The sequence below is a fragment of the Crotalus tigris genome, unplaced genomic scaffold (genome assembly GCF_016545835.1).
Source record: "Crotalus tigris isolate CLP2741 ecotype Arizona unplaced genomic scaffold, ASM1654583v1 scf7180000019013.277054, whole genome shotgun sequence".
NCBI lineage: Eukaryota > Metazoa > Chordata > Lepidosauria > Squamata > Viperidae > Crotalus > Crotalus tigris.
Genome location: NW_024097327.1, coordinates 112983 through 136886, shown reverse-complemented (window position 1 = coordinate 136886; position 23904 = coordinate 112983). Strand labels below are relative to the sequence as shown.

The 23904-nt window shown below is 35.3% G+C and overlaps 1 long non-coding RNA gene across 1 annotated transcript; it reads left to right on the top strand.

Annotated features, from left to right (window-relative positions):
* Nucleotides 1-825: 825 nt before the first annotated feature.
* Nucleotides 826-23349, top strand: LOC120314860. Its single transcript, XR_005558544.1, has 3 exons — nucleotides 826-883; nucleotides 21460-21606; nucleotides 22864-23349. It is a non-coding gene; the product is annotated as an uncharacterized LOC120314860 (long non-coding RNA).
* The last annotated feature ends 555 nt before the right edge of the window (nucleotides 23350-23904 follow it).

Sequence of the window (23904 nt, the reverse complement as noted above, 5' to 3'; positions counted from 1 at the left end):
ACTATGCACTGCAAACTCTCCAAACAAGAAATACTGTTTTAAAAAAACAAATGAAGAAAGTGACACTCAAGATTTCAGTGTTCAAGTTTACCATTTTAGCTGACTATTTTCAATTCTGATCAACTTTTTTTTAGAAGAAACTACAAAGTGACTGAAGTCTGTTTTGTGATTCTCCTTTTAATGCTGCTACTCTGAGAATCCAATAATAATGTGATGGGGAGAGGGGGGAGGTAAAGAAAAATAATTAGGTAACAATCATGTATTGTCCAGGTCTGTCAAAGGGTTGTGTCAGCAATCCCAGTGCCCTGAGTTCATTAGAAAATATTTTCACTCTGTGCACATAGAGGTATATTTCCTTCCCTTCCTTTCTTTTGTGTGTGTTGTGAAATGGTAGCCAGAACAAAAATTCTATTTCATTTGCTATTCTTAAAATTGCCAGCCTGGAGCAATAAAACAACATTACCTCTACTATAGGGAATGTATGCTTTCCTTTCCATTTTCTCCTTTCTTGTTACTTTCTGTCTGTATATTTATTTTAAATGCATGGTCATGCATTGAAAACTGAAGCTTGAGAGGTACCAAATACTTTTGTATGTAAATAATACACTCCAACAAACACACAGTAAACTGTGTTTGGCAAAATGTCATACCTATAATGCTTGAAGGATAGCATTACACTGCCAAGTGGTCAGGGTTTTACAAGCGAAGGGAAGGGGTAGAGATTGCATGAATAGAGGTAGAACCTCTTAACTCTCCCTGGATTTTTATTTTTAGGGGGAGAAAGAGGTTCCCTCGGAGTTCATTGCTTCTCCGCCTCTCAGCTGTCTTTGTTTCTTCAGAAACAAAGCGAGACGCCGCTACCATCTCCGAATATAAAGAAACCGTGAGTAATCTTAAACCGGACAGAACTGTTTAAAGGATTTTATTTATAGTTTAGTTTTATTTTATTTTATTTTTCTAGTTTATTTAGTTTATTTAGTTTGTGCTGATTTTTTTTTATTTTTTCGAGCTTTCTTTTTTTTTTTTGGGCGGAAAAGTGAGAGTGAAAGTAAAATGGCGTTTTGAAACTTTTTTTTTCTTTAGAAGACGGTTCGGCTGAATTGTTGTTTAATATTGCTTTTTTTTTTACTTTATTCTATTTTATTTTATTTTTAATTTTTTCTTGGACTATTTATTTTTATTGGTACTTTTAAGAAGAAAGGAAGATAAATTAAAATGGCTTCAAAACGACAACCAGCTATTGCAGCCTCTAAAGTAACTTCTTCTCCTGCTACTTCTACTGTGCAGCAACAACTTAAAATAATACCTTCAGTGCAGCAACCTAAATCTACTCCACCTTCACCTCCCCCATCTGGCACATCAGCACAAGACATTAAAGAAATAATGGTAAGTGCTGTTTCACAGTTTAGTGAGGAAATGAAACAACTTTTGGATCAGAATAAATCTGAAACTAAGGAGGAAATGAAGAAAGAGATGAAGGAGCTTTTAGAACAGAATAATGCTATTTTGAGGGATGATATACTTTTAGCTTTATCTGGAATGGCCTCAGTGGTCGTGAAGCTGGACTCCAGAGTAGAGGAAATTGAAGAAACAGTTGAACTTCTGGATTATAAATTTCAAGATATGGAGAAAAAAGTGGAGGCTTCACAAGATGATATTCTTATGTTCCAGTACAGACAGATGGAATATGCTCTGAGAATAAGGGGTCTGAAAGAAGATAAAACTCAAGATTTGATGGAAATGGTGATTAATGACTTGGCTGTTATTTTGAATATTGATAAAGAAGAGTTACGTGGGGATGTGGAAAGAATTTATAGAGTCAACTCCTGGGGTGCAAAACAGAGGGATCTGCCTAGAGATGTGGTGATATATTTTGCTAAGAAGTCTTTGCGAAATCAGATTCTACAAACTTTTTATAATAAAAGATTTCAGATTGCTGCCCAAGATATTATTATTTTTAAGGAAATTCCACCTAAAATTTTAAGAAGCAGAAAAGATTTTGCTTTTTTAGTAAATGAACTTAAAGCAAGACAAATGCCATTTAGATGGGAGATTCCGATGGGCATTGTTTTGAGCCATGCGGGGACACGTTATAGACTCAACACAGTTGCTAAAGCTAAGGAATTCTATAAAACGGTCCTGGGAGCAGGCTCTCCTTTGCCCATGATGCAGAAAGTTTTGAGTGATAAAGAGGTGGAACAGAAATCTGAAGCTACAGGGATGATGACTGCTGGACAGGTGGCATGGATGTCTCAATCAGAGATTAAAGAACAGAGAATGACCCGTGCAGCACATAAACGTAAAGAAAAAGAACAACAGAAAAAAGAAAAGGAAAAAGAAATTGGAGAATCTACTCAGCAAATTGTTTCAGTGCCGGTGGGAGGAGCAAGATCCAAAAGCTCTGCTACATATTCATCAGCAGCAGAATTTGAGCGGATTTTATCCAGGCTGAAGGCCAAGGGAGATGGCAAAGCTCCTGTCCTGGAATATTAATGGATTAAACACTCCTCAAAAGAGAAAAAAAATTTACCACTATTTGAAACAACAGAACAATGACATCATTTGCTTGCAAGAAACTCATATTACAGCTAAAGACCAAAAATATTTAAATAATCCTCGCTTGGGATCTCATTTTGTATCTCCCGCCCCTGGGAAGAAAGGGTGTGTGGTAATCTACGTTAAACAGAATTTATCTGCTACCCTGTTAGAATCAGATCCTTACGGAAGATATGTTATGCTTGAACTTGGTTTATATGGTAAGAAACTCCTTATTGTGGGGTTGTATGCACCAAACCAGCAACAGGAGCAATTTTACAGGTTACTACATCAGAAAATAACTTTGTTGGATTATAGATCTGTGATTTTAATGGGAGACTGGAATGGTGTCTTAGACACACAAATGGATAAAAAAGGCTCTTCTACCTTTTTTAAACAGGTTAAACTACCTAAAGCCTTTTTCGATATGAAAGAAGATTGGGAATTGAGAGACTATTGGCGTGAACGTAATCAAGAAGAAAAGGATTTTACGTTTTTCTCAGATAGACATCAATCTTTTTCAAGAATTGATTTCTTTTTGATTACAACAGATTTATACAACAGTGTAAAGAATGTAAAAATTTTTCCTAGGACACTGTCCGATCATAGTCCAGTTTGGATGGAACTGTTTGCAGAGAAGGAAGACAGGAGATCCTGGAGGGTGAATGAGAACTTATTTAAAAAAGAAAAAAATGTTCACAAATTAAAGGAATGTTTAAAGGAATATTTTACTTTAAATATGAATAAGGGAACATCAATGTCAATGGTGTGGGATGCAAGTAAGGCTTTCATGCGTGGTATTTTGATAAAAATGAATAATTTGCATAGACAGGAACAGACTCAGAAACGGAAAGACTTGGAAGAGGAGATGAAATTAAAAGAGAAATCTTTAATTTCAAATCCCTCAGATGAAAAGGTTAAAGGAGCTTTAAAATTGTTAAAAACACAATTTAATATGCTGATGGCTGATCAAGCTGCAACCAATTTGCTATTTATGAAACAAAATACATTTTGTAATGCTAATAAACCAGGGAGATGGTTGGCCTATCAGTTAAGAAAAAAACAGAAACAGAGGAATATAGATAAAATAAATTATAATGGTAAATTGGTTTATCAGAAAGAATTGATTAAGAAATCTTTTTTAGAATATTATCAAAAATTATATAAGGGTTCTAATATTCAAACTATAGACATAAATAATTATTTAGGCAAAGTTAACTTTCCTAAATTAACAGAAGATCAGGGAAAAAAGATTAACGGTTTAATTACTAAGGAAGAAATTGTTACAGCTATTAAACAATTAAAATTGGGCAAAGCGCCTGGTACGGACGGGTTGACATCTATTTATTATAAAACTTTAGTAGAAGAGATGATTCAACCGTTGTGTGAACTGTTTAATAAGTTATTACAGGGTTTAGAAATCCCTCCATCCTGGCGTAATGCATTTATATCTCTGATTCCAAAAGATAGTCAGGATCTCACTTTGCCTAAAAATTATAGGCCTATATCTCTTTTAAATGTGGATTATAAAATTTTTGCAAAAATCTTAGCTAAGAGGCTTATGGGGATCTTGCAGCAGCTTATACACAGGGATCAATCGGGTTTCATAACTGGAAGGTACATGAAGAATAATGTTAGACAAATTATTAACTTACTAGAGTATTTAGAAAAGAATAATCAAGTCCCTGCAGGTCTGATATTTTTGGATGCTGAAAAAGCCTTTGACCAAGTGAATTGGCAGTTTATGTTGTGTTTAATTAAGGAGATGAACTTCGGACAAAATATATTACAAGTATTATCCAACATATATCAAAAACAGACTGCTCAAATTATTGTAAATGGGGGTTTGTCAGAGGCTTTTGTAATAGAAAAGGGAACAAGACAGGGATGCCCTTTATCCCCGTTATTGTTTGTTTTAACATTGGAAATTTTGTTGATTAAAATTCGGGAGTCTCAAGAAATAAAAGGAATAGAAATTAATAAAAAAGAATATAAACTAAGAGCCTTTGCAGATGACTTGGTTGTTACTTTGTCTCAACCTGTGTCCTCGGTGGTGAAATTATTACAATTGATTCAACAATATGGATGTGTTTCTGGTTTTAAAATTAATAATAATAAGACTAAAATATTAGCTAAAAATATGACTAATGGTGATAAACAGGCTTTAGTCAACTTAACAGATTTTGAAATTGTTGATAAGGTAAAATATTTGGGGGTTACACTATCTGTTTCTAATGTAAAATTGTACAAAAATAACTATGAAAAGCTGTGGATGGAGGTACAGAAGGATTTAAAAAATTGGAATAATTTACAGTTATCCCTTTTGGTTAGAATTGCAGTTATTAAAATGAATGTCCTGCCAAAGTTTATTTTTCTATTTCAAATGCTACCTGTTTTAAAGAACGAACGTAACTTAGATGAATGGCAAAAAGGTATTAATAAATTTGTTTGGGCAGGGAAGAAACCAAGGGTGAAACTTAAAATAATGCAAGATTTTCGTGAGAGAGGTGGACTCAAGGTGCCAAATATGAAATTGTATTATGATGCTGTAGTACTGACTTTGATTAGCGACTGGGTGAATTTAACAAATATAGAAATACTTCATTTGGAAGGCTGGGACCTACTTTTTTGATGGCATGCCTATTTAATATTTAATAAAAAAGTGGATTGGGTTTTTAAGTCTCATATTATAAGAATCTCTTTGTTAAGAGTGTGGAGAAAGTATTATAAAAGTGACTTCAAAATACCATTATGGGCTATACCTCGGCATGCCATAGAAGGTATAAGGAAAGGGGTAAATATGGATAAGGTCTCATATGCACAGTTACTAAGATGGGATGGCCAAGACTGTCAGTTAAAATCTTTGGAAGAATTAACACATGAAAATTTAACTTATTCATGGTTCCAATATAGACAAATAGTGGATAGATGGAAGATGGATGGTAAAATGGGCTGGCTTAGAGAAGATGGAATTTTTTTAAAAGAAGTAAGAGACCAAAGGCCAACCCATATTAAGAGAGTTTATGGGGTTTTAGTGGAATTAGATTCAGAACCTGAATTAGTTAAAGATTGTATGATTAAATGGGCACAGAATATTGGTGAAACGATTTCAATGGATACTTGGGAACTTATTTGGATAAGAAATTTTAAATTCACACAAGCGCAAAATTTAAGAGAGAATTTTTATAAGATGTTTTATAGATGGCACCTTGACCCAAAGAAAATGTCCATTATGTACCCTAATCTACAGCCGAAATGTTGGAGATGTGGATACTTGGATGCTACCTATTATCATATTTGGTGGACCTGTAAGCATATCAAAGCTTTTTGGATTAAGATATGGTGGAATATTCAAAGAATTTTTAAAAGGAGGGTAAAATTTACGCCGCAATTATTTTTATTAGGTATTGTTATTGACTGTGATGCTAAAGAGGTTACATTGATGTTAAATTTGATTACAGCCGCTAGGCTATTAATAGGACAATATTTGAAGAAGGAATCTTTGCCTACTTTACAAGAATGGTTTTACAAAGTTTCGTATTTGGCAGAAATGGCAAAGATTTCGGCTTTCTTAAAGGAGCAATCTCAAGAAAAATTTTTTGCGGTATGGGAAAAATGGATAAATTTCATACAATATAATTTGGATATGGAAAAATATTATTTAGCTTTCTCATAATTTGTAATGAATGCTATTTCTTTCTTTCTTTCTTCTTTTTCCTTTTTATATATATATAATTTTTATGTATTATTATTCATATATATTTTTCGTCTATTTTCTTCCTTTTTCTTTCTCTCTCTCTTTTCTTTTTTTCATTTTTTTATTTTTTTTTTTTTTTTTTTTTTTTCTTCTTAGTATATATTACTTATTTTAAAGTTTATGTTATGCATATTATTATTATTATATATATTATTATTGTGATTTTTAATCATTATTATTAACTATTTTATAAATTGTAAATGTTATTTTTAAAAAATTTGTTAAATAATCCTATATCCAGTTCTGGGAAGTCGGGGGGGGGTGGGGTGGTTGGGGAGGGGGGGGGTGGATTTTTATTTGTAAAACTTTTGAAAAATTTTAATAAAAAAAAGAAATAAAAAAAAAAAAAAAAAAAAAAAAAAAAAAAAAAAAAAAAAAAAAAAAAAAAAAAAAAAAAAAGCCACAATGTAGCTTGTTTTGGGTTCAGCATGCTGTGTAAATGCAGCGATTGTGGTTTTTCAGCCATTTGCTCATGACTTAACAGGCTGGGTGAATCAAGCATTGTTTGTTGATAGCTGAAAAAATGCTGTCTATTGGAGGTTAAGTTCCTTTCTCCAAAAATATTACATACATGACACCAAAATATTTTCAGGATTTATCCCCATTAACTAGAATTAATCCTTCTCATATGAACCTCTTGGGACAATTCCCCACTAACAGGTTTTCTGTCATGATCTACACATGGTGGAACAGCCATCTCCTGGATCCATTCTGTTGATTTTTGGGGGGAAACAAGTGAATTCTGAATACTATTTCTTAAATAGTTAGAAAATGACACAAACATGTTATACAGGTCTTGATTTCTTTATGTTTATTTTAACTGATTGTATTTTTGTAGTTAATATGTTTTTATACTACACTTAGATTTCTGTGATTATGATAGTATAAAAATATAGCTGTAAAAACAAACATTAAAAAATTAGGGCAGTGCCATTTGGAACAGCCCACTGATCACACATTTTAGCAAACACTGGGTGTGTATAGTGCTGCTTTGCTCATAGGATGCCTGCTGGCATGGCTGCTTAATTGCAATATGTGTTAGTCCAGGCAGCAAAGAAAGTGTTGAAACACAGTTGTGTGTACCAAATGGTATGCATTGCACCCCCTTATAATAAATTATTGTCCTCAGTATGATGGAAGGGGCTGCTAAGATGTCCCCCCCCCAAAAAAAGAAGATTCAGTTGTCAAGATTTTTGGATTCTGTTTCTATGAGCAGCTGACTATCTAAGGATCCTATGAAGCTTTAAATCCATATCTGATTTGCCAACTTCAGCTACTGGCTCACTAGAATCTCTTCATATTTGTGAATGGCTTTAAAAAGATCCCTCCAATTAACAATGGCATGTCAAAAATTTTTGCGTTGGCATGCTTACTTTCCTAACTATACATCAATGAAATAAAGAATGTTTACCTTTGTTCTGAAGCCATGGAAGACCCCACAACAATATTGAGCAATTGATTTTTTTTTTAAAAAAAGTGCTGATCACTACAGGTTGAGGAAAGTCACATTATTAAAGTTACTATTGGTTCTTCACCTACATACTATATTTGGCCTCTTCACAAATTATGTGACTTGTACACGGAAGAGGAGCAACTGACTCAACCATCCATCTTCCCATTTAGTTCAGGAAGAGTGCTTTTCAACAAATTAAAAGGTGCATTGTTCTGTTACTGTTTTCCTTTTTTGTAAGTAACTTTGTAATGCAAAATGTAATTTCACACAAGTGAGTAAAAGGCTGAATAGAGGAGAAATGCAGCACACCCTCCTTAATTAGTCTGCATGGTTTCCATGATTAATGTCAACCTTTTGAAATAGATCAGGTCCAGAAATAGTCACTACAAAAAACAATAAGACTTTACATTATTGATAAAGGCTTTAACAGCAGAATCTTGAAAGCCTGATATAATTTTTCTTTTCCTCTCCTTATACTCACAAGAGGTATAAGGCTAATATTCGCCCCTTGCTGTCTTTACAGGTTAAGCTGATATTTTTGTTACAACTGCCACATATTTTCTTCACAGCTATCTCTGTATATAGTAGTAGAAAAAGAATGGACCTCTCTCCTCCCTGGCTGGCACATCTATCCAACTGCCACATCTATCTGGTGGTAAAAGTTAATCAGCCCATTCCTTGTTATCAATCTATTCCCGTGCTAGCTGCAAAAGGGAGGAAAAAACTTATGCAGTAAGCGTGGGAAAGCTGCACAATAGCATCCCAATTCTTAGCAATTTGCTTGGTAATATAGCATCTAAATAACATTAGCATCTTGCTTCCACATTTTTCATCCAAGGGCATTGCCACATCACTCTGTATCTCCAACAAACAATGTTTTCAGTCTTGTGTGAATAAATATACAGACCAGGATTACTCTGGTTTTTATTCTATTCTATTTCATTCGAATTAGACGCTTGGTGATTACATGGAGAGATCATACAGTTTTGTTAGCAAAGATGTAGAAATGATTTGCCACTGCCTTCTTCCATGATGTTTCCTACCCTGATCCCCCAGCCGAGGGTATATCCCCAGTCTATCTTATATTCTCATCCAAGTACAAATTAAACCTGCCTCAGATAAGAGCTGTCAATGTATCACTGTCTGATGAGATGATATCAATAATGTATAATCATATGTATTATTTATTTGTTTGTTTATTAAATTTATTTGCACCCATCTTGCTGTGGGGCTACTCTGGGGGACTTTCAACAGTAAAATGGGAACAAATGATAAAAAAATTAAACAAACAATAGCAAAGCAATGAAAACAATAAAAATAATAAAAGCACATTAATGTGAATTAAAAGATGGGTGGAGAGGGAGCAGGAAGTACAAGGGGGAGATGGGGTCATCTAACTGGTATAGTAGCCACCTCCAGTGTGGTACTTACTTATGGGACCCCAGGTCAACTGGCAGAGCTAGATCTTCAGACCATTGCAGAAGGCTAGAAGGATAGAAGGGTAAGAAACCTTACCCCGAGGTGTAGGATGTTCCAGAGGGCTGGCACTACAGCAGAGAAGGCTCTTCTTTTCCTTGACTGATGGGATCTGAAGCAGGCCTCCTCTACCAGCATGAGCAGGGCAGGCTTGTCTTAGCAGGCAGTTCACCAAGTAACCTAGACCCACACCATGGAGAGTTTAAAGATGATAACCAACACATTGAACTTCAGCCAGAAGCACACCAGAAGCCAATATAGCTCATGAAGCAGTGGTATAACGTGGGCCATTGTATGGACTTTTTTTGTAAAAAAAAAAAAAAAAAAAGGTGCCGGAACTCACACACGTTATACAACCCACCTTGCCTACCCTACAAGGTTCCATCCAAAAAAGGTGCCAGAACTCCATTCTGGGCGTTCTATGACAAAAAAAAAAAAAAGCCCTGCGGCTGCTCGTACTTCTGCACTTTGTACTAGTTGAAGCTTCTGAATGCATTTCAAGGTAGCCCCATGTAAAGTTCCTTTGAATAATCCAGATGAGAGATGACTAGGGCTTGAGTGACTGAGCACAAGGAGTTCTGATGCACAAGCTGAAAATGTGCACAGGATCTCCTAGTACAATGGCAACCTGCTCTTTGAGCAGGAGTTGCCACTCCAAGAGAACCCCTAGGTTGTGAACTGGGTTTGAATGGGATAGTGCAACCCATCCAGAACTAAAAACCCTGATCTGGGAGCTCCATGCACCCAAAGCCACTCAGTCTTGCCAGGCTCATCATAGCCTGTTCTCCCCCATTTAGGCACCTGCAGAGTAAAGGGGTAGCAACAGCACTACTGAAGTCACCAGATGTGCAGATGTAAAGTTGAATATCCTCAGCATATTGATGATATCTTAACCCATGGTGATAGATGATCTCACTCAGCATTGTAGATGTCAAATAGGAGCAGAAAGAATATCAAGCCCTGTGGCATGCCAAAGAAGAATGGCTGGGGGCTGGGTATCTCACTCCCTATCAACACTTGATTGGGCTCAGCTTGGAGAAAGGAGTCAAACCAGCACAGCCCCAAGCTCCAAGCTATTTATGCTGTATATATATCTTTCCTAGCTATATGTTTGCTTCTTCTTCAGGTTAAATAAACATGATGTTTAAGCATTAGATAAAGCCTATTTTCCATATACTGTGTCATTTCCTTTTGTTGCCATTCCCAGATGTTTTATAAGGCTTGTGCCCTATTTTGATTACAAGTTCTGATCAACAGGGAATATATGTTGAAGTTGTTGATTTATCTGAAGCATGAACAACCTGATCTTTAGCCAAAAAAGCACTCAGGGCTGCTGCTTAGGAATAACAGGAGCAAGACAGTCCATGCCATCTAAATATGAACAATGAAAACACAAATGAGAAAAAGAATCTAGAGTGAAGCAAAACCAAGAAAATTCTTTATACTATATGGATATTATAGAAACAGCCATCATAAATTGGCTTTCATTTTCCCATCTCATTGGCGCCTTTATAGAAATGACCAGACCTACAGTAAGTCATATAGAAATAGCAGACTAGAAATTGTTAGTTCTGTATGGTGAGGGCTTAGCCTTTTGAGTTGTTTGGAAACTACTAGTATACCTTTTTGTTACTTCTGGTACTACAAGTAAAATTCAAGGGATCCAGATGTTGGCATACTCACTCCAGATGTTGGCACACCCATTCACCAGAACAGCTACTTCTATTTGCCCTTTTCACAAGATTCTTTGTCTCAGTATACTGCATCATGAAGTGGATGGCTTAGCTCTTGTTTCACTTCATTTGCTATTTATATGCAATTACAACTATATTACATTAACAGTAGAAACTACTAACACAACGTAATGCATTGTATTATACAATATCCTTTAACCAGTGTTGGGATGTTGTAGGACAATTAAATTGTCCCTTAACTCTGCAGCCCAAATCTGCTTGAGCGACAGAAAACACTACAAAAATAACTAGAGGACAGAATGAGCAAAGGCTTACTCATGTAATATTAGATTTAGCTCTGTAGAATTGTGCTGACAATGTCTTCTGATGAAAGAAACTTTTTTAATTGTAACTGACTATGCATTTCAGAATTCAAGATAACATTATGGTGTATAAAAGTAAGAGTACAGATAGCCCTGAAACAATTTTTCTCTCTACAATAAAACTTTTTCCTAAGAAATTTGCTGTTCTGCTTCTGACAAGGCCAAAACAGCAATAACAACAATAACCAGGTTTTGGAATCCACTTTGGGTAACAGCTCAGACTTCAAAATAACATGAAGCAAAATCAGCCAGCCAATCAACCATAAGTGACCTGTGTCACCCTTTAATGAAAATTGTTCAGGAAAGGAATAATAGAATAACTATATAACAAGAGTTGGAAGGGACCTCGGAGGCCTTCTAGTCCAACCCCCTGCTCAGGCAGGAAACCCTATACCATTTCAGACAAATGGCTGTCCAATCTCTTCTTAAAAACTTCCAGTGTTGGAGCATTCACAATTTCTGGAGGCAAATTGTTCCAGTGATTAATTGTTCTAACTGTTAGGAAATTTCTCCTTAGTTCTAAGTTGCTTCTCTCCTTGATTAGTTTCCATCCATCACTTCTTGTCCTGCCTTCAAGAGCTTTGGAGAATAGCTTGACCCCCTCTTCTTTGTGGCAGCCCCTGAGATATTGGAACACTGCTATCATATTACCCCTAGTCCTTTTCTTCATTAAACTAGACATACCCAATTCCAGCAGCCATTCCTTATATGTTTTATCCTCCAGTACCCTAATCATCTTTGTTGCTCTTCTCTGTACTCTTTCTAGAGTCTCAACATCTTTTTTACATTGTGGTGATCAAAACTGGATGCAGTATTCCAAGTGAGGTCTTACCGAGACATTATAAAGTAGTACTAACACTGATCTTGATTCTATCCCTATGTTAATGCAGTCTAGGATTGAGTTGGCTTTTTTTGTCAGCTGCAGCACACTACTGGCTCATATTTAAATGATTGTCAACTAGGACTCCAAGATCCTTCTAACAATTATTACTATTGAGCCAGGTACCACTTATTCTATATCTTTGCATTTGATTTTACTTGCCTAAATATAAAATCTTTTTTCCCATTGACTTTCATTTTGTTAAATAGGGCCCAGTGTTCAACTCTATGAAGTTCCTTCTATATTTTGAGCCTATTTTCTGGAGTGTTTGCTATCCCTACCAGCTTATCTCATTTGCAGATTTGATGAATTCTATCCCCTCATCTAAATCATTGATGAAGATATTGAAGATTAGTGGGCCTAAGACAGAGCCTTGGGATACCTCTACTTACCAAGGCTTCAATCTTATTTGTCTTTTAACTCCTTGGAAAAGACCCCCTCCTTCCTATGACTCTGCACATTCCACTACAAATAAACTAGGGACGTTGCTAGTATATAAATTATGAAAATATAGAGGAAAGAAAATGATATAAAATTACAAGAGGGTGATACTATATTAATGGACAATGCAGCCACGCAAAACATATTTCATCAACATTATTCCAATTTGTGTAAAGGATGCAATATCTCTCCATAGGCAATGGATGAATATCCACAGAAACAATATTTACCAAGGAGTACAGAGAATTAGAGGCAGAATATCAATATCTTCATTAATGACTTAGATGAGGGAATAGAAGGGGAACTCATCGAATTTGCAGATGATGCTAAACTGGCAGGACTAACCAACATCCCAGAAGACAAGCTCAGGTTCCAAAAAGATCTTGACAAACTTGAACAATGGGCCCTATCCATGTGGAGAGAGGTTTTTCCATGGACCGGAGGGGGCGTGGTTTTGTGTGCTACCTGCATCCCATGGATGGGGCTTCAATTGTTTGCGCAGCCCAGTTTCTAGCATGCCACAGCCTGGTACCAGTCTATGGACCAGGGGTTGGGGACCTCTACCCTACAGGAAGGTAAAAAGCTAGAGAGTTGGAAAAAGGCCAATATAGGAAAAGGGAAAAGATTTGATTTTAATAAGAAACTATAGGCCACTATAGGCCAATTGACTAATGATTACAAATTGTTTACAATGATTTTAGCTGATAGACTGAAAATAATTTTGCAATATTTTGTTAATGAAGTTCAATGTGATTCTTTACCTAACAGACAATTAAAAATGTAAGAAATGTGTTGGACATTTTGGAAGATTTGGAGCAACATAATGAAAAACAAGCTATATTGATTTTCTTAGATGCAGAGAAAGACTTTCACAATTTGAATTGGGCTTTTTTGTTCAAGGTTCCGGAAGATATGAAATTTAGAGAGAGTATAAATGAGTAAGATCGACTTGCAGAAAGCACAAATAATTGTTCATGAAGAGCTAATAAAACCATGTGAGAAACAGAAAAAGAAAAAAGAAAAACCAAGACAGGAAAGCCCAGTCTCTGCTCTTAAATTTTTATCATGTTCAGTGGATGTGTAAAAAAGGTAGAAAATTTCTAGGTTTAAAGTCTGATTTATAGGATTTTAAAGATTAATATATAACAATCTAGAGATTTTTCTTTGGGGATTGATGGACAGACACTTGGAAAAAAATCATGGAACTTTGTTTCGTATATGCATTGAAATTATGATAGGCACAAAGATAGAAAGATTTGGCACTACTCACACTGGAGAAAATGGTGAAGATGTTAGAACTCGTTGAGATTGCTAAATCAATTGGAGTAAAGACAATATTTATGTTAATGCTGACTAAAAACAACCCTTATGGACTTTTTGTGTAAAACAGAAAATTAGGAACTTATGATTTATGATTTTGATGAAGACAGGAAAGATTATACATAGAAGAGAATTATGTGGTAACTATTGAATACGTGGTAAATTTGTAATTGTATTTCTAATTACTGTAAAGAAGATTGGAAGTCACTTCTATTTTTCTTTTACATTTTTCTTTCTTGCACTTTTAGCTTTTTCTTTGATTTTTTTATTTTTGTTTTCTTTTTCTTAATATTAGTCTGTATTAGTTTTTAATCTTCCTTTTTAAAAAATCTTTGAAGAATGTTAGATAGGATAGATGGACAGTAGATAGATAGATAGATAGATAGATAGATAGATAGATAGATAGGTAGACAGACAGACAGATAGAAGGTAGACAATAAAAACTACAAGCTTAAGAATATAAAATATTTGAAACAAACAGGGAAAAGCTAATGAAGATTATATTTAGAAAATCATAAAAGCTCCAGATAAATCTGAAATAAGATTCTATAATTAATTATAAAAAACCTTCCTGTGAAAGTCAACTTATTTTGAATTATTTCTATGGCATAAAAAAGATAAACAATTTGAAAAACTGGACACAAGAAAGAATTAAAGATCTTAATTAAAGCAGAAGAATATATGAACCTGATTAACAACTACAGAATAATGCAAAACATTAAAAATACTGAGAGATATTTTTCAAAAATGGGATCAGAAGTTACTATCAACAATGTCAGTAGCAATGTTTTTTTCTACTGTAGTCTGCATCTAAAAGATGTTTGAGAAGAAATGGCAGGACAAGTTTATCTGACAAGCCAGAGACATAGTTGACACTAAAAATGGATATCTGCCTATAGTCATCTCTGGGACAGATGGTAGATAGATAGATAGATAGATAGATAGATAGATAGATAGATAGATAGATAGATAGATAGATAGATAGATAGATAGATAGCAGTTTACAAGCATAACATGGTAAAAGAGTTTCATTGGACACACAAAGAAATCAGTTGATGCTTTAAAGATAAAGGGCAATACAAATGATAAACCAAGAGAGTTACTTGGATAATTATTTCACATTGGATTTTTAAAAAAGCTTTGTTAAAGCTTGGATGAATCTTGTGAGAAGGGATAATTAAAAAAAACCAAATTCTATGAGTTTACTTGAATGAAATAAAGATTAAGATTTTTAGAAGAAAAAAGGAAAGAATATAAAGTTGGTTCATTTGACCAAAGTTTAAATACCTAAGTTGTTATTTCTGGCAACCCTTAATGGACTTTTGTTGATACCAGGACTGAAATAAGGAGGTTCTATAGATTTCCTTCCCAATAAGAGATGGGACATGGGATGAAGAGATCATTGGTTGTAAATTTAAAGGAGATGAAAAGTTACTAAAATTATTTATATGTGTGATGAAAGTTGGAATCATTTATGTATATTTTTCTTTTTCTTACCTATATTCATACTTTTCTCTTTTTTCATTTTCTTTTTTCTTTTCCTTGCTACTTTTTACTCTTCTTTCTTCCTTTTTGTTTGTTTTAGTTTTTAGTATTACCATTATAATTTTTAATAAAATTATTTTTTAAAAAACAAAAGCATTTTGAATGATGTCCATATAGCAAACTTTAACTTCTTGTTTTGTGGCTTTCAGAGATCCCTTGAACATGATTGTCAAAAATTAACTCATAGTTTTTGTTGTGTTGAGATGGGGAATGCAGAAAAACTGATTTGTATTCGACTGTAGTCCACTTCATCAGAAGCATAGAGTAGTTAAAATTATGCAAGATTTAAATTGGGATGAGACAAGGCAAAGGGGGGGGGGAAGAAAGTGTAGTTATGCAAATACAGGTTACATATGAGACAGACTATAAGTACCTTAATAATTAGCAATTGTAATATGTTAAAAAAACATTGTATTTGCTAAGACCTTCTAAGAGCCTGAAACTTTTTGATATAGATGATTTCCTTAGTCTCTGGCTCTATAATGCTGGTATAATTTTATTGTTCTAAAATACCTGTCTTGCTATCTGTAAAAGAGGTTTTGAGAGGTTAAAATACTCTGATATTACCTCTTCCCTATTTTGAGTATTGACGCCAAATGTGTATCCATTAATTCTTTTCTGTAAAGTCTTACCTGCTCTAAGATAAATTCTTAACAAGCCCAGTGTAGCAGTGACTCACAATCAGTGACTTATTGATTTTGGTTCAGTGTGTATAAGCCAAGCCATATGGTTTAAAACTTGTGGTTCAAGGCTTAACTGCATGTTGTATTATTGTAGCCATCTTTGAGTTATTCAATGAACCTTAAGAGAATATGCAAACCAGTTCAGTATAATCTTTAAAATCCATGAGACAGAAATTTATTTTCTGCCTCTGTTATTCTGTGAAATACCTGGTGCACTAAATATCTCTTGGTTATAATTATCAGTACCTCACAGTACAATCTATACTTACAAAAATCAGATTCATGTAAGCCACAGTATTTTCTGTGGTATTCTAAGGAAGCAAAAGTTGGACTCTAGAGAGACAGGATAGAAAAAAGTATTGACATCTTTGAATATTGGTGTTGCAAAAAATTCTGAGAATACGGGACAGTCAAGAAAATGAACCAGTTATGTATCACTAAGCAAGTCAACCCAGAGTTCTCACTAGAGGCATATGTGACCAGCTTACTTATCCTACTTCAAACACATTAGGTAAAGATCTAACCTTCTGGAAAAGGTTCTAATGCTAGGAAAGAAGAAGAAGAAGAAGGAGAAGGAGAAGGAGAAGGAGAAGGAGAAGGAGAAGGAGAAGGAGAAGGAGAAGGAGAAGGAGAAGGAGAAGGAGAAGGAGAAGAAGAAGAAGAAGAAGAAGAAGAAGAAGAAGAAGAAGAAGAAGAAGAAGAAGAAGAAGAAGAAGAAGAAGAAGAATAAGAAGAAGAAGAAGAAGAAGAAGACGAAGAAGAAGAAGAAGAAGAAGAAGAAGAAGAAGAAGAAGACCAGTGGTAAGATGGATGGACTCAGTTATATTGGTGATCAGTCCACAACTGAAAAAACCAGGTTAGGGATAGATCATCATGAAAAAAAACTACCTTGTTACTAGGAGTCAAAAACAACTTGATGGCACATAATCACAGTACAATACAGGATATAAGTGATTTAGGCCTATCTTCCCATTCCTGCCTTTCCATATATGGTGTGATAAAGCTAACAGTGCCAATGCACTATTAGATAAGAGTGTGTGTTCCGATATTTCTACGTGGATTTGGGTCAACATAATCATCAAATCTCTATTGCATAGCATGAATCATGTCAAAGTGGACATGTTTATTATAAACTGGATTGCATCTTTTGGACTCAGATTTTCAGAATATTCAGTTAAGGAAGTATGACAATTTTTACTGACTGTGAGATATTAAGTTCATTTCCTCTTACTGCAAAAAGAAGTTCTTACAAGAGACTAAACATGGTGCTTCTAATGAAGTATAAAAGAATATATCAAAGCAGTCTGAATGAATATTTTGAAGGATACAATAACACATTGTGTGAAGGAGAAATTAAACTCATTCACTCACTTGGTTATTTGAAAAACAGAAACCTTGCATAATATATTAGAACAAATATTGTAACTTCGTTTTTGTGGGAAGAGAAACGCTCTTGCAGTTCTTTCTCACCTTAAAAAAAGCATTAAAAGAAAGAAAATTGGCATGAATTTTCTTTGAAAACTCTGCCTCCTAGCCTGTTTATCTAGCCCCAAAAGGATAAACAATTATAAGCCTCTGGTGTACTGCTAGGTGTTCTAAATGGTTAGAAAGCTTTATTAAAATTCTAAAAGGAACTCCTGACTAATAAAATGGATAAGCACTGATGCCACAAAAAAGCTAATTACAAAACAAGTGGAAGCCACAATAAATTGTTGCAGAATTCTAGTATCCTGAAGAGAAACATTATGGTTCCAAACAGCTATCCAGGCCCCTCCAGCAGATTACTTCATTCCTCATTCTTAGTTTCTCTTTTTTCTTTCCAAGTCATTGGTCAACATTACATACTACTAAGAATGTGTAATCTTTATGAAACTTCTTTTATTGTGGGGAAAAATAGGTTGCTTTGTTGATATTGGATTTAGAGTGGATTTCATTTGTTTTGCTCCTCTGCAAGATTCTCCAAGACAGGGCTGTCCCGTCTTCTTCATAATTTCATTTTCATTCCCTTTTTAGTGGCATCCACCACTGAGATTTGAGAGCAGTACTGATATTATCTAAGCAAAAAGTGATTATGGCATATTTACAAAATATCAAAAATACAATGAAAGTAGGGGAAAGCCATCAACACAACTGATGTCAAGAACTTTTAAAAATGTCCTAGATTCACAAATTATGTTAAGGTACAAAAACAGATTGTTTGAATTTTATTTACTATAATGTGCAACCTATTCAAATAATATCTGATGAATAATGAAATAACACTTCTAATCATTGGCTAAGATTATACATCGCATTAATCACAGGGCTTCGTATTTTATGCAAACTCTAATAGCAAGAAAAAAGTTTAAAAAACTCAAAAGTTGTAACTTAAATAAATGATGACTGATCAGATCAGGGCTGCAAAAAATCTCAATAATTACCATTTGGCAGGGGAAAAAAATACAGAAAACCTAGCCCAACTATCATGCTGGATGCTCTCATAAAATTATTATATTAATCATAGTTTATTAATTAAATCCCAATACCTAAAATGTCCTAAACCAAGTCACATTAGGGCACACATTTAGCATAATGGGTGAACCCAGCCAAAATGATGTTTATCATGGATGGCTAAATAAGGTAAACTGGGGAGATGAACCCTGATGAATCCTGAAAACAATATGCTAAGTCACAATATAGTTTAATCTACTTTAAGCATACAATATTTATTCAAAGAATGTATACCATTGTCTACCTATAATTATCCTAGGTCAGTGGTGGAGAACCTATGGCATGCATGCCAAAGGTGGCACTCAGAGCCCTCTCTGTTGGTACGCGTGTCAATGCCGCCAGCAGCAGGTCCATCAGGCTGCCCCCACCCAGAGCAGGAAGAGAAGCGGCAGACTAGCAAGCTTAAGTAGAGGTGGTAGAGCAGAGGTCACCAACCATTGTCAATTAGTGGACTGGAAGAAAAGGGAGGGGAAAGCATTTTACATGTGTGCATGCGTGCATAGGGCCGTGAGCACTCACGTACTGCAAATGGGGTGGGGCTAGTGCCTGCATGATACTCACTAGCCCTGCCCTGTGCTTAAATGGTGCAGCGCCTTGTATCTGCACCCTGTGGCACGGCAGTGGCCATTTTTGCGCATTGCAGCACGGTGGCCCATTTTTGGTCCCCCGGGTTTTGCGTGCCAGGGACAGCACTCAGATGTGCCTCCCTGCTCCCCCCCAAGGTCACCACAATGCTGATGCCACCCTGGAACTTTGCAATAAATAAGTGGGTTTTGGGTTGCAGTTTGGACACTCAATCTCTAAAAGGTTCGCCATCGCTGTCCTAGGTGACTCACAACAAAACCAATAAAACAGAAACAAAACAATCATGTTAGCCTTACAAAAGAACAATATACTTCCTACCAAGGTACCAAAACTTTCTATTAACTCTACGTAAGATGGCATACTGCACGAATCCATCTGTTATGACTTATTCATGCTTAAGCACCCTGGGTACTCTTAGGCTTGATCTAGATATAGTACTAAAGTATGTGGGTTTTTTTTGTCATAGTATATAATATAAAACCTGTCAATAGTGATTTATTCACTATCTATGGGAAAACAAATCATATGAACCCAGTCTTTTTTTCCATACATTTTATTGATTTTTTAAAACATAAATCACTTAATAGTTGGTAAACAGTGTGTTTGCTGGGTTTACATTTGTAAAGAAAAATCACTAACAATTGGTTTCTATAATCCATAATACACATAGTACATTTAGTTGATCTCCCCCTTTCCCCAAAATGTCTTCTTTGCAAACCTTGAAATAATACAGTTCTTATTATTTTGATAAATATTTGATAAATAACAGTTATGTATATGATTTTTTCCACAATATTCCGAGAAATAATGATCACATCAATATAATATTTCTTTTCTATCTAATCATTCTGGTTGCCTCATCTTATATCCTGTTACAGTCCTTATTTAGATTTGTTTCTCCCATAAAGTTCAAAGTATTCTTGCTGGTTAAGATTTTCTCAACAGATAATTATATTTAAAGATTTAAATCCATTTTTCCCATATAAACCATCTTAACACTTTTACATTTCTTAAAGAATAGGTAAAAACAGTAAAGAAAAGAAAAAAGAACAAGAATAAAGAAATATAAAAAGTAAAATACTACTATATTCCTCCTAAGCTAATATATATATTCATTCCCCAAATTTCTTATTCTTTTAACCATGATTAAAAATATATTTAATCTTTAAATATTTCATTTAATGTGTCTAGTCATCTAATCCTTTAATTCAGGGGTGTCAAACTGCTGGCCTGCGGGCCAGTTTCATCATACCGGAGCTGCACCCACCCCATTGCTGGCAATGGCGAAAAGCTCCGATATGTTGCGTGATGTCACATGACGTTGCGAGTTTGACATGTCTGCTTTAACTCTTATTCAAAACATTTTTTTCTTTTTTTATACATTATAATTTCCCTAAATTCAGACACATTTATTTATCTAAAACATTTCCTTCATCTAGGTCATTTCAGCAGCACTGTATTACTTATATCAAGAAATAAAATAAAAAGAGGGGGGGGAACCATACAGTATTATTTAAGGAATTCATCTCTCTTAGAATGACCTATGTATTCAGAATCTTTTCTCTTTCTTTAATCATATTCAAACAAATGTTTTTTTTTTAAATATTCTTTTTGGTAGATCCCATCATCTATTTTCTTAATTTTCACTTTGATCTTTTTCCTTTGACCAGTATCTTTCTTGATCAATGTGTTTTGCTGAATCAAAAAGATTTTCCATATATTCATGACTGTTGCTCTAGGTATAAGAAATAAATCAAATAAAGTATCTTTATGTAAGGCTTTTGCCTTTCCATGTTTCTTGAAAATTTTTTCTCTTTTGTGGGGAAAAATGCACACGCAGCAAACTACCGTGCTTTCCCCCCCCCACAAATCTCATAACCTTTTGATACCCTTTGTCCCAGTAAAGCAGCTAGAAGGTCATACCCTTTTGACTTAATGCCTCACCTATCTAAACAGATAATATGCTTAAGTTCCTTCCTATCTCTTCCTGTCTTTGTCAGTTCTTTCTCCTTTTGATCTACATGTATTTGTTCTTACCTGGTCTTTGACCATGTAATGTGTTACTAGAAAATAGTTGCTTACATGAAGACATTTTCCAATGAAGAAACCTTTGTCAGCATCTAATGGTTAAGCTGGTGTATGTAATAAGTATATAAGAAGCAATAAACTCAAAGTTTGTCAAGCTGTGTCCTGCAGCTTCAAACCTCTGCTCAAGACATGCTTGTGTCTTTTTCTTAGCGTCTTACATCTGGCCCCTGAACAGGGACGGCCCCACATGGAGCAACTGGGACAGCCCCCCCCTTCCGAGGGAGCCACAACCAACATACTTACCAGCATCTGGAATAGACCTCTAAGAGCACTTTCGTACTATGGGACCCCTCAGTGGTAAGTAAGGATTGCAATCTATCTCAGCACCAGCAGAAACATGTACAGGAACTCAGATTCCTGTTACACAAATCAGGTGTGAAAGCACCTGAGGCAGACACAGGAAGCTGGTGGGTGAGGTAGGGAAACATTCCCCTTGATATCCTAAGCACTGGACATTTAGGTTATGAGATTGGGAAAAAACATTTACATCTTGAATGTCGGGCTCCAGTACAGGTATTACATCAATAGCATCAGTGCCATCAAGCAGTGGAAAATTTGGCTTAGATGCTTCAGCAGGGCAACAATTAACGACAAGCCCCACACCTGATTAGGATCAAGTAAAAACTGTGCCTCTGAAAGCATCTTTAATTGGATTTTCAGCTCCTTCTGAAGAGGCTAATTCTTTTGCCTCCTTAAGGCCATCATACACCCCCATAAGGAAAATATTAGAGGAACAATCTTGAAGTAGAAAAAATATATATGGGGAATCGTCAGAGGAATTTAAAGAAACAAATTAATTCAAAATATACTCCTCTGCAATGTGTTTTGAACAATTGGGATGTTTTGAAACTTCAAGTAGCTGTTAAGTTTAACTCTGTCTGGTAGTGCTTTGTGTTGATGTGTAGAAGTATAAATAATATTTAACAAGACAACATTGAAAAACTTTGTAAACCTCCAGTTGGCTAGTTTATCTGATAACAACTAAAGCCACGAAAGGAAAAGAAAAGAAAATTCAAAGAACTGAAAGCAAGGTTTTTTTTTCTTCCCTTTTAATCTGGCTCTATTCAATTCCCCTTTGTCAGAGGTGAGGAGAGGAGGCTGCTACTTTTCCCTCATCCTTCACACCTTCAATATTCCTTTTAGTTTTCCCCAATGTCTTTTGAAGTTGCTGGGATAAATTGGAAGTAACCATAAATGTCCCCCTCCTTTTTAATTAAAAGGGGAGGCCTCTGTTAGCCCTCAAACCCCATCCCCCACCACTCCCTCCCAGGCTTTGAAAGAAATAATAAACTGCAGATTTTATTGTTGTAAAAGTAAATTGAAAAGCAATAGTAAGTGTTTGCATGAGAAGAGTCCCATGGAGAATGTGTGAGAGAATTTATGGAAAATGCATGTGAAGGAAAGAAAACTATTTTTTAGTGGTGAGAAGTTTGTAACAAAAAAAATTCCTGTGTCTTTTGTTTTTCAACTGGCTGGTTGTTTAAGAGCAAGAGAGACAAAAAGAAGAGGGGGGGGGGGACTGTTCATTTTAAACTTTTTTCCCTCTCTGCTTAGAATTCTGGTTTGTGGGCTTCCGATTCTGGTTCGTGGCATCACTAGTCGCATGGGGAGACTTCTCTCCTTGTCAACTAGGTTTCCCTCCATCGGTGGACCCTTATACAGGTCCAAAGTCACCCTGGAGGGTGCGACTTCTGTTGAGGAGGCTGCGGTCTGGCTGCGGAGGAGCAGCGGCTCCTCCAGCTCTCCGGACGAAACTCTGAGGACCGACAGAGAAGAAGATTGGCCAGGAAAATGGCTGATTGCTCTGCCGTTTCAGACCATTAAGTCGAACAACATCTAAGCTTTTAGTGCCCCCGTGGTGAATCCGGGTGAGAATTTTTTCTTATTTTTCTCTCTTTTCCGTTTATTTTTTTGATTGTGTGCCTTTAAAGAGCTCTTGAAATTATTTCCCTGGCTTGGAAAGGTGGCTTCTGCTTTTTTATGGGAAGAAAGGCATTTCACAAACACTGAAAGGCTATAATCTATTTTTATTGGGACACTAAAAAGGAAAAAAAAAGAAAAAGGCTTCTCTCTCCTTTCTTTTTAAGAAATTTACTATTTCTGCACACACACACACACACATATATTTGTATATATATATATTTGTTTTCTGAGGTTTTCGTGGGTGTTTGTATGTAGGTCTTTGGTCATTCAGGTCATTGCTCCTAGAAGCACAAAGCCGAAAACACCAGCCTGAAGATGACGAATGGGACTTCGTCGAAACGTCGCCAAGATACTTCCAATTTTACGCGGGAGAAAACCCGAACAACCAAAGACCTACATACAAACACCCGCGAAAACCTCAGAATATATATATATATATATATATATATATATATATATATATATATATATATATATATATATATATATATTGGCGAAAATTTAATACTGCAACCCTGCTTATTTCTTCTTATGAACTTTAAAACACTAAAGATAAACTGTGCACCTGTGAAACTGTGGGGGTGGGTGTTTCTACATTAAACAAAGCCTAAACAAAAAAGAAAAAGAAATCTCCTTTTAAGCATTAGTATTAAAATGGAGAAACCTCAGATA